This window comes from Mauremys reevesii, linkage group 18, assembly GCF_016161935.1.
Source record: "Mauremys reevesii isolate NIE-2019 linkage group 18, ASM1616193v1, whole genome shotgun sequence".
Lineage (NCBI taxonomy): Eukaryota > Metazoa > Chordata > Testudines > Geoemydidae > Mauremys > Mauremys reevesii.
The window spans coordinates 24888028-24900056 of NC_052640.1; the positions used below are offsets into that span (position 1 = coordinate 24888028).

Genomic DNA, 12029 nt, shown 5'->3' on the forward strand with positions numbered 1-12029 from the left:
AGGAAGAGCCGGCTGAGTGCTAAAAGGCCCCTAATCAGCGGAAAGTTTAAAGAGTGCAGCTCTGAGAGAGGCTGCTGTGCCTTTCCAACACCTTCTCTGCAAAGTGTGAGGCTATGACATGTCAAAGCTGAGCCCTGCACATGGCACCGTGCCAGAACTGGTCTGGCCAGGGCAGAGGAGCTGGGTGGCTTCCGTGGAGACAACTGTAACAGAGTGAGGAAAGGCAACTAGGGTATAGCCCCCCGGTCCCTGAGTGTGCGTTAGTGCACATAGCCCTTTCCTTCCTCCAGTTCTTTGCCAGCCGCAAGAGAAATGAGAGGGGCTTGTTTCTGGTTAGTGGATGTTTGTTCTTGGCACAGAGACCCAGCTGGCAGACTGTGCACTAGCAAAGTATTGGACTCAAACGGCAGGCGGCGGTGCAGGGGTGAGGTGCATTGGCAGAGCTGCATAGGGGTCCGAGGCTGGAATAGCACCGAGTCTGGATCAAGGCACAGCTGAAGAAGGGGAAGCTTGCACAATGCTTGGCTCCAGCTAGAGCCATCCAGCCCTTAGTTTCTGAAGCACCACGTTCATCCAGTACTTGGAGGAAGCAAAAAACTCTGTTTAAAATTATCTGAATCTCCTTGTCCTGGGAGACTTTTCAGACCATATTCCCCGGTGAAAAGTGATTGTGTCTGGCTCTTCAGAATATAAAGGGTGCCTAATGGAGCCAGGCTCCTGTTGCACTTTAGGTGGCTCCACCTGTTTGTTGTGAATTCCAGCATTTTGCACTTGCACATTATAACATTTTGCAAGTCTACGGAGTTGTACCTGTTAGGATTTCAAAGCAGTTTCCAAACACTAATTAGCCCCCATCAATCCCCCAGGAAGGAGAGAAGCAGGTGTTTAAGTATCGGGCACCAATCAAAATACTCTGCTCTTATGTGAGTCAACTGCTTAAACTTGACTTTCCCATCCCTGTTATTGCTGCAGAAGCTCATGTCCACAAGGCAGCTGAAGCAGTCAGCCTTGGCTCAATCCCATCTCCTTGGCTAGGGTATCCCATGGCCTAAGGCCCAACACTGAGCGTCTCCCAAAAGGGTCACCCTACACCCTTATTTGCATGCCCTAATGAGCACTGCGGTGTCGGATAGTTGCAGATGAAGATACACACGCTGGCCCAAGACCATTCAGAGCTTTACATTTCAGAACCAGAATCTTGAAGTGTCCCCAAATGAAGGGTGTCTATCACTGGTGTGATGTGCTGCTACTGATCAGTTGATGAATTCTCTCATGGGATTCCAGGTGACGTACAATTGACCTAGACAGACGACCTTCGTCAGCGATTGTTAGCCACCCATTTTGGAAGTGAAATGATTTTGATGCTTACAGAGCTGATGAGAGATATATCCTGACAACACTTTAGTTCTTTCTCCAGCAAGCTCACAAACTTTCTGACCTTTTACAAAGTTATCTGACAACACAGGCACTACCTTTTCGGTCAACTAAAATGTGCCTTTGGTCGGGTTACTTACAGAGATCTGTGGGGGATGGAAGCTCTGGTCATGAAGGATTTTGAGATTTCAAAATCTGACTTTGTTTAAATTTCAACTTTCAAAAGTTTTCCATTATATTTTATAACATGACATTTTTTAAAAATTGAACTAAAAAGTTGCTTCAAAATGAAAAATCAAATCTTTTCTTTTTGAAAATGTCAGAAGTGAATGTTTTAGAGTCTGCTGGAAGTTTTTTTCCCATTTTTCTTCTGAAATTCTGGCAAAATTAACCTGATTTCACAAAGCCATGTTAATTCAACAGAAGTGCATAATCCTAATGGACATGGTTCCATTGAGATTTCTCCAACCATCTCTTGTTATAAAGCAGTGTTTCCCAAACTTGGGATGCCGCTTGTGTAGGGAAAGCCCCTGGCAGGCCGGGCTGGTTTGTTTACCTGCTGCGTCCACAGGTTCGGCCGATCGTGGCTCCCACAGGCCGCGGTTCACCACTCCAGGCCAATGGAGGCTGCTGGAAGCGGCGCGGGCCGAGGGACATACTGGCCGCCGCTTCCAGCAGCTCCCATTGGCCTGGAACAGCAAACCGCAGCCAGTGGGAGCCGCGATCAGCTGGACCTGCGGACGCAGCAGGTAAACAAACCGGCCTGGCCCGCCAGGGGCTTGCCCTACATAAGCGGTGTCCCAAGTTTGGGAAACACCGTTATAAAATATAAGGCAGAACATTTTTAACCACCCAAGCGCAATGATCCCTCTGCAGTGTGCAGCCTGCATTGTCCTACTGCAATTACAAAATGGAACTGATACATAAAAATGAAAGGGAAACAACCCGGCCCAGAACATTGACTGACCATTATATATATGGGTGTAGAGAGGGCCTTCACCCTTGCAACAGGCTGCGCCAGCAGGTGGACATAACATACATTTGAATTAATTTGGTATACATTTTAGTATCTTTCTTCCTCCTCCCAAAGGCCTCTGGAAACATACAACGTGCTCATTGCAGCAAAAGCAAAGTGCACTTCGCAACACGCTCTCCTGCGAAATACTGTGCAGCCGAGAGCGTGCAGAAGGTCCCTGTGTGGGAAGAGCCCTGCCTGGATGGTGCTAAGCCCCACTTCAGTTGCTTTTGGCTCTCTGATTAAACAACACTTATTGCAAAGCTGCCAGCTGCTTCCAGGGTGGGCTGCCAGCTCCCGGAGCCTGTAAGATGCAGAGAACTTTCCCCTACTGGAAGGCTCTTTACATACTAGAGGGCATGTCAGCATTTCTCTTTCACGGTTTTACTCCGGCTGCTGAATTATTCAGTGGGATTTGTGCCAGGCAGGGATGCAGCAGCCTCCTCTCTTCCAGGGAGTTGTACATGGATTGTAAAAGGTCTCAGGTTGCTCATCGTTTACTGTCTCCTAGCTAGGAACCTGGCCTATTTTGTTTTGTGCCTGCTCCGTGTTCCTCTATTCTCTCCTCTCAAGCCTTTGCTTTTGGCACAGACGACCAAAGTGTTCAGCTTAGAGGGCCCAATCTCATGGTGCCTTGCTCACAGGAACAGATTTTACTCGTGTGAGTTGTCACATTGAAGTGACCAGAACTACTTATGAGAGTAAGACGAGCAGGATCAAGACCTATAATCTCCATCCAATTGCATCTATTCAGGTATTTACTTAGCCTTCTTCAGCATAACAGTACCTGAGTGCCTCCCCCACAGTCGGCAGCACAATTCTGAAAAACCTCTCTCACTTGCAGCTAAATGTTAATGTTTATGGGAGCGTGGGACCGAGAGCACAACCTCGGATTAGGCACAGTGGGGGAAGATGCTGGGAAATCTACCCGCATGTAGTACTGCCAATGCACTTCGACCTCTGCTTGAGCAGAGCTTGGCCATCTCAGCAAACTATGCCTGTGCCAAGCAACAGAGTGCACACAGGAAGAATGAGACCCATGAAGCCTTCTGCACTCATTCTAGGTCAGAATCTAGTTTAGGAGGCCTCCAAAGATGGAAAAGTGTTTTGGCTCACTGTGCTACCCAGCCCCTGTCCAGGAGGAAAAGACCATTCTGGGTACAAGCTCACAACCTACCCTTGCAATAGTCATCCATCCCTCTCAACAGCCAGTCCTCCCCACTCACACTGTGCCATCTGCTTTCTTACAGTCCGACGCCTTTAAAGACTTTTCAGTTAGACACTCAAAAATTACCCACCGCGTCTGAACATTTAGGCCTCTACAGACATAAAGGACATTTACAGCTGAATAAAAGGCTGCCAGGACGTCACTAAAGATGCTCTAACCAAGGGAAGTGAGGACACATATGAACAGCTTTCAGTTGAACTGGAGAGGGGGGCTATAATTCAAAAGGATCTCACAGAGTAACTAAGTACACAAGGAGTAAATAAGATACTCACTGTACTGTATATTCTTCTCCAATATTCATTCTCTCTCTCTCTCTCTCTCTCATCTTTAGAAAAATGACAATACTGTCTGCTTTTGACTTTAAATTTCAAGGCCATTAGACTCATTCCTAGATGCTGATAATTCTAAAGATTCAGGGGGAGGGGCGTGATGGGGAAGGGTGAGAAAAACCACCTTCCAGTAGCAAGCTGTTCTCACAGTTGAATTAAGATGTAGATGTGTCGCCGTGCAGAAGGCCTCTCCTGTCTCTCGGGCGGCACTGCTGTTGCAGTGAGAACCTGGAAGACCGAGCGATTTGTGGCTCGCGCATGTCTCAGGAAGGCCCAGGGTCATAAGAGCCATTCTAAATGGGCACTTTACCGACAGCCGCTCACCTTTAATGGCCTTTTTGTGAAGTTACAGCTTGGCTTTTAGGCCCTTTTTGCAATTCATCACTTAATCCATACACGCTGCCTTGTCCAAGAGTCGGACAATGGGGCCCAGTGTGTCTGGTTTTGTTATGGAGCAGCCAGAGTGGCTTTTAACTGAAACAATGTATCTGAAAGAGAAAAATGTAATCGCCTCCAATTCCCAACTGATCCACCTTACTTACGGCGGCGGCTCTGCAAACACTGGTGTGTGCAATCAATGAAATCAAAACTGAAGCCACATAAGGCATGGGGAGAGGGGAGAGACAGTGTGTGTAGTGAGGAGGGGGGCAGGCGGGGGGGCAGGAAGAACTGTACATAAATGTTTTTCTTTGGAACGGATTTAACTACACCACGGCCATGAAAACTTCATATATGGAAATGCACATCAGCTTGGCACGTAAATTGTGATTTCCCCTGTAAGGCCCTGAAACTAGCAAGGGTTCCTCCAAAGGACGCTAAAAAACCAAGCCACTTGTGGGGCTGCTCCGTTCCACATACCACCCAAACGTCAGTGACCTTGGAACCCATGGGGAGGAAGGAAGCAGCTGATATTGCCTGGGCTACTTCTAATAAGGCTGCTGGCAGAAGGCTGCTGAGAGGGAGTGTTTCCCCAAAAGCTCATAGCACAAGCCTGACTCTCTGGGCAGGAGGGAGTGGTCACAGACTCCTGTAACTCTGCCTTGCCGCTTCAGAGGCGGGAGTGGGACCAGAGCGCTGTGCCACCAACCTGTTACTAGAAGAAACTGCAAACGCAGTTTTAACAGGACTCATACGCGCACCCTGCTTCCTGCCCTTTAATTGAGGGGAGGGGAGGGAGGAGGGCAGATTATTGTCCCAGAAGGATGTGGAGCTGAGCAGCCAGCATTCCTAGCACTGTGCTCAGTCTCTCCACCCAAGAAACTGAGCTGCTGTTGTAGGAGAGCGAAACCTCATTGTGCTCTGTCACCGCCCTTACCAGAGCTCTCCCTTCTCTCCACAGGCCTGATCCTGCAAGGGGCCAACTACACGCAGCTACAACTGACTTCAGCGGCAGCCAAAGATGCTCAGCACCTTGTGGGACCAGCTGTAGCGTGCAGACTTTGTAATGGTGCCCAAGCTGCTACTGTCTGGCCGAGGAGAGCTAGCAGTGCTCCTGGCGCCATTTGGAGCCCTCTTAAACTCCTGAGTCTGTCACTTCGGAACCACAGCCACAGCGGACAAAACTCTTCTAGTAACCCAATCCACTCCTGACAGAAAACACCGGTGCGTGGGGAGGGACGGGAATGAGGACTGACACTGGGTGGGAAAGGAGGAACCAGAGTAAGGACCAAAAGAGAAGCAAAAACAGCCTTGCACCCACCAGGCCTCCTCCACCTGGAGCCAGAGGTCATTCAAATGAGTAATAGGTACACAACAAAGTATTCTGTCCCTTCTTTGCTGTATATGAAGAAGTCCAGAAAGGGGGTGGGGGTGCATATCTCTCTCTCTCTCTCTCTCTCTTTCTCACACACACACACACACACGGAAGGGGTTCTTTTCATTCTTCAAATTAGAAATTTTATTAGAAATAATAATAATAGAAATATCAACCAAGATTTTCAAAACGGGGTTCCTAATGTGACGTTCCCATACCCATAATTAGGCATCCGAACAAGTGCCTTGAGCACCTGGATGCACCCACTGATTTCAATGGGGAATTGCCAGCCATGTGAATGAGAGCAGAATTTTCCCCACGCAGCCTGACTAGAAGTCCCCTCCTGCCTTGTTTAGGATTCAGTCTGTTGTCATGTCACAATCCCATCACGTCTTCGGTATTCCAAGAAGTTCTCCAGCAAAGACAGGGAGAGAAAATAATATCCTTAACTTACACATGCAACACAAGCCAAACCAGGCAGGAATTCTCTAACCCTGGTGCTCACCCGCTGGGACGGATGCTCTGAAATGTCTGTAGAACCTTTGGGGGCAAGTGGAAGGCCTGGGCCTCCACAGCACTTCTTTAGTTCTCTCTGCTTTGTGTCTCTTAGACCCCCAAACCTGCCGGCCATTTAGCTGTCTCTGAAGCCCAGCCAAGGGACATCAGAGCCAATAATAAGAGCTACAATGAAAGAGCGTTTGAGCTGAAACAATACAGGTGGAGGCGAGATGGGGAGTAGGAAAGGCTTTGTATAAAGGAGCCCACACATACATGCAAGAAGGTTATTAGCTAGTGCCTCGTGCTATCTTTGCAATCCCCACTCCCCCCTCCCAATTATTACATCAGAAGGAAATGAGAGAGCACTTTGCCAAACACTAATGGACTTGATGTTTTCATAATCTCAAGTGCACAACAATTGAAGCTGTTTATTTTCCAGAGACGATGAGAACCAGGGGAGGAGGAGGAGAGGTTCCAGAAGGCCCGAGCCAGTTCTATATTCATCTCCTGCTCCACCTCTCCAGCGGCCAGGCTGATATTTCTCTCTCTAAATCATTCACTATCTGAGGCTTTATTCTGCTTGGGAATTTAGCAGAGGCCATGGGTTTGTAAAGGAGGCTTGGTGGGGAGTAGAATGGCTGTGATTTCTGCCCCCAAACATGCTCCATTTTCTACAGTGCCTTCTGAAGAGAAGGGCTAGGACTGGAACTGGGAAATGCCTTGCAGCACCTCCTGCTGGGAGAAGGTGGGATCAGTATCTGGAACTCCCCTGTAACCAGTGTTCGTACATCACTCCCTCTAGAATCCCATGGCATATAAAGCTGAGCCTGCAAAGTAACCTTTCGAATCCCAACTCAGCCTGCTTTCATAGAATATGAGGGTTGGAAGGGACCTCAGGAGATCATTTAGTCCAACCCCCTACTCAAAGCAGGGCCAATCCCCAGACAGATTTTTGCCCCACATCCCTAAGTCGCCCCCTCAAAGATTGAACTCACAACCCTGGGTTTAGCAGGCCAATGCTCAAACCACTGAGCTATCCTTCCCCACAAAAATTTAAATGCTATATTTTGTACTTCTCTGTATAATGAAGCAGATTGGTGGATGCTGGACATGGCTAAAGTGGGAGCAGCAAGGACAGTGCATGGAAGATGACCTTGCAGAAGTGTGGTACTGACAAGGCATAGGAGGGTGTGTTGCCCACTCTACGCTGGCACGAGTACAAGGTTTGCAGCTCTTTCCCCATCCTGATGTCTGTATCCTAATTCCCATACCCTGACTACTCCAGGGCAAAAGGCTGCACAAAATCCCAGCCCTTATTTACACTGCTGATTTTAGCCATGAGTGCAGCTGCACCAGTGCAAACTCCTACTGCAGACAAGCAAACCTGCCATAGGCCACAATCTGCCCCTGCTTGAAATTGCTGTGGGAAGTTATCACTGCCAGCACTCCTGGGACCCACTCCAGTCTCCACCAGCAGGTATTTCGCATTTGCGTTCTAGTCCTTTCTACCTGAGCTTTACTGATCCAGTTCCCCCAAATGCCACAGCTGAAGCCCATAGAGCCTTCAGTCAGAGCCACTGAATCCATACCCCTAAATCATTCTGCCATACTGCTGCCACTCCACACTTCCGTGTGCATGAACAGCCCTGCTCCCCTTGGTAGTGCTGCTGCCAGAGAGGTACAACGCCTCCCAGAGCTTCCTCTGTGCTTCCAGCTGAGCCGTAATTCGCCATTACATTAAGACTGGCACCACCGCACGTGCACCATTTGCTGGCAGTCAGTGGAAGTTTTCTGGGTTGAAATGCCTTAGAATAAATCCTCCTATAAATGTGGTACTTGGATTCTATGTACCGTAGAGGCGCATGGTAGAAAAGAATGGCCAGACCATTTACTTATGTCCTCTGAAACTGAGTAAAATGATTGCAGGGAGGGAGAAAATTCCTGAAATCCCACCCCAAACCACCAACATGGTTTTAGGTAATAGCCAGGTGGCGGCTCTGGGTGTGACAGTCATACCAAGCACTTCAGTGGAGATACCTGAGTTGTTTCCTATCCATTAACACAGTATCTCCTTTGGCAGCAGCTAACTTGGGCATCCTGGATCGAGGACAGAGAGCGAGCCTGGGGTGGGTTCTTTCCCCCACCGTCCAGCAGGTGTCACCACAGACCAGTACTGATGAGAAGAAGCCCGGAGAAAAAGGGAGGCACATTAGCAGTGCTACACGATTGACCATGTGTGTACAAATGGAGAACTCTACGGAGCCTGCTGCACAGCTCCCCAGATTTGTTGCACCACACACTTTAATGCGCACATTTGGACCCTGGTGAAAAATCAGCTGCTGAAGAGAAAGCTATGGAACAAGCAGGAATTTCAAACGCCAGAACAAGACTGTTGCATGGCATGGCCCTCTTCAGAGCAGGATCACCTCCTCATGCTCCTGGCAGGTGGTATGATTCAAAATTACAGGTGCAAATCCTGGATTGGCACACGCAAAGTGGGTAGTGCTACCCAACCACTCATGTGGGTGGCAAGTGCAGGGTTTGCACCCACAAGCACATTAGCCAGGGTTGGGATGTGGGGTTCTGTGCCTGCCCACGGCTACACACGCCAACAGGGACGTGCTCTGTTCTGCAAGGTTTGTGCTGGAGCCTGATGCACGTTCAAAGGATCAAGATTCTGCCTGATCAGGGAAGAGAGCTCAGACAGGGACCTCTCTGTTATGTCCATAATAGCAGACATAAAACTGAACCACTGTCTTTTTACTGAAGTCTTGGAGCCATGAGACCATGATATCAGGGTCTGGTAGAGAAAGCAGTCCTGTAACCTCAGTATCCCTAGCTGCGTACCATAGTCACAGTTATCACTAGCTTTTCGTTTAAGCACTACATTTCATTATTTATTTGCAGTAGATTCCATAATCTTCTAGACTGTTTTATTAGCCTTCTTTGCACAGCACCTACCACTGGTCTCTAGGGGGTTACCATAATACAAATAAGTAATAATCATTCTTTCCCTGGTATAACTAACTATGCCCAATGTTCATCCCATTCAGAGTTACTTTGTACAATCCCCTAATGCAGATGCTAGAGCAGTCAAGATGGAGGGTGGATGTTTCAACGTCTACAAATTTAAACGTGTTCCATATTCTGAACACATTAATTATACAAACTGCCAGTACACAGAACCCAAGACAAAACACAGAGTTAATTATATGAAACTCTGTGATTATTCCTTACCTAGGGAGTTATCAACTGTACATAGACAAGGAAGAACTTCTTCAACCCTATAGGGACAGATAGACACAAGCAGGCCAGCCTCTCCTCAACCTGTCAACTGGGATTTCACCACAGCCACTGAGTGGGTAGAAAATCCATCCTCCTAGCACTGAAGAGGTAAGGACACTGAATGCCAACCAGCAGGGAACATGTCCAGTCTGTGGAGTCCACTCTTCTTCTCTAGGGTGCCCACTAGAATCAGGTGGGATTCTCTGATTTCAGAAGAGATCAGCTTTCTCTCCCTCCTCAACTGGTTCCCTCTCCATATCGACTCTTGCATTTTGTTTGTTTTCTTGTAAAACTGTATACCAATGGCAGGGAGGGACTGAGCCTGGCAGAAGGTGGGCAGGAGCTGCGCAGGCTTCCCACACAGATCTCTGCCACTGCATCACACCCCATTCTGACCTGCAGCAGCCCTTTGCTAGTCCAGTTCTGGGCCTCCCTTGAGCCGAGGCAGGAGAGCATGCTCTAGAGCAAGGCAGGGACTATGCCAATCCACTACCATCTTTTCCCCGTCAAACCCCTTGCCATATCTGGCCCGAGACCAGCCTTGCTGCAACAGAAACTGCTGGCTGTGGTCAAGCAGCTCCGTTAACCTTGCCACATTATGATATTGCTGCAGCTTCTCAGCAATTTCCTTGCCTTTTAAGAGGGACTGCTTAGATGTAGCCCTTCAGTTGAGATTTCTATTAACAACTGCAGCCCACAGACTGGGAGGGTAAAGTTAAGTAGATTAGTCAAGAGAGATGAGTGTTTACTTCACCTCATTCTGTGGCTAGTGTTATTCTATGATTTAGTTTTAATACAAGCATAGCAAATGCAAATACTAGTGCATGCCTAACAATGTCCCAAAGATGAGAAAGAAACCAAAAGCAAAAGCAACCCAGCCCCAAACTACCAGCCCTCGAAGCATTCCTTCCCTTCCTCAAGCTCTGGGAGAAAAGGAAAGCTGTCCAGTGCGTCCTGAAGGTCAACATGTTTGGGCTAGTTAGAATGAAACAGCCTGCCAAAAGAGCCTTCTCTTTTATTCCCAGGGAGCTCCACCCTGAGTTACTTCATGAACACAGCCTGTCTCTCTTCACGTGATGCTCCAGCTCAAGCCTCTGTCACTGCCTGGTGTTCTTACCCTTGAATTCCCACTGAAACTCACAGCTCTCACTAATGCCAAGAGAAGTTGTGTGGTTAAATCGCTGCACAACCTTTTCAAAATGGAGTTGTAGATGACCCATCTCCAGGCTAACAGAGTAATTCCTCTCCTGGCCCAACTTCTTTTGGTGAGCACTGTGGGCCCATTCTGGAGGACTGAGACCTCTTTCAATGTCTACAGTGAAGTAGGAAGGTCAGCAGTGAAGCAACTAGGGTGACCAGATGTTCTGATTTTATAGAGACAGTCCCGATTTTTTGGGTCTTTTTCTTATATAAGCTCCTATTACCCCCCACTCCCTGTCCCGATTTTTCACATTTGCTGTCTGGTCACCCTAGAAGCAACCAATGCCCATCTCTTGCAGAAGCAAGCTACCTTCTGTCCAATTAAACGATGAAGTACTTGTACTGTCAACAGCATCTGAATTATTGCCCCTAGTGCCAGCAGGTTGTGGGTTTCTCCTGTTAGCCTGCATGCAGCATGTGAAAAGTCCCTGACTTCTAGGGGCAAAGAATCATACAAGCACAGGGTTTAGTAACGGCCTTTTGGCTCCCACTGCGTCTTGATCAATTAATAATTTCAGAATAATTGGGACCCAAAGGAAAATTGGTTTCCTTTAAAGTGGAAATACCAGGGTTACAATTTTCAAAGTGGGATGGGGTGGGGGCTGTATTTAGCTGGGGGGAGGTGATTTAGCTAGACACCTTCTGTTAATTTTAATGGAAGAGGTGTCATTAAACAACACCGCAGGGCTTTGAAAGTCACAACTGAGAGGTGTCCCACTGAAGGTTGCCTCCTCAGCCTCCAGGAGCCCCTGAGTCTAGGACAAACGGTTTGGGGATGGATCCAGGTCTGCTTCTCTGCATGGTGTTTTTCTTTCATGCATCACCATGGTAAACAGTATGGGTTGCCAGGAGCTTGGCTGCATTGTTTGCCTCATCCCCTCATCCGCACCCCCCCCACGCCCCCAAATGCTTTCTCAGTGATTAGTTACTGAGTAGAAGGGGCTCTTGTTACCATGCAGCCTGCCATCCCTTCGCGGTTTATTGGAACTAATCTCCCACCTGAGATGATAAGGTTTAACCTTGTTTAATCTCCTAGCTTAGCTGTGGCGTTTTAATATTTTTAAAATGGTTGTTTCAGAAAAAGGGGGATTTAAACAGGTTTTGAATAAATAATAAAAGCCCTTCTCACAGGCTGGGAGGCATGAACCATTTTCATCAGGTCAGATTTCACACTGGGTTATCCCAAGGTGGCCTGACTTTGTGACTATGGATTACAGTGGAAAAAAAGTCAGATGCAAAGCAGTTGATGGAGAAGAAACTGCTTTAATAATGCATTTCCTGCTCGGCAAACAGCAGATATGGTAACGCTTGCTGGGAAAGGGAAAGGGAATGGAGTCTTTCAAAACA

At 48.0% G+C, this 12029-nt stretch overlaps 1 long non-coding RNA gene across 1 annotated transcript in view; it reads right to left on the reverse strand.

The window, feature by feature from the left end:
* The window catches only part of LOC120386066, a 107878-nt gene that overhangs the window by 64657 nt on the left and 31192 nt on the right, over positions 1–12029 (reverse strand). The gene's annotated exons all lie outside the window — the stretch shown is intronic.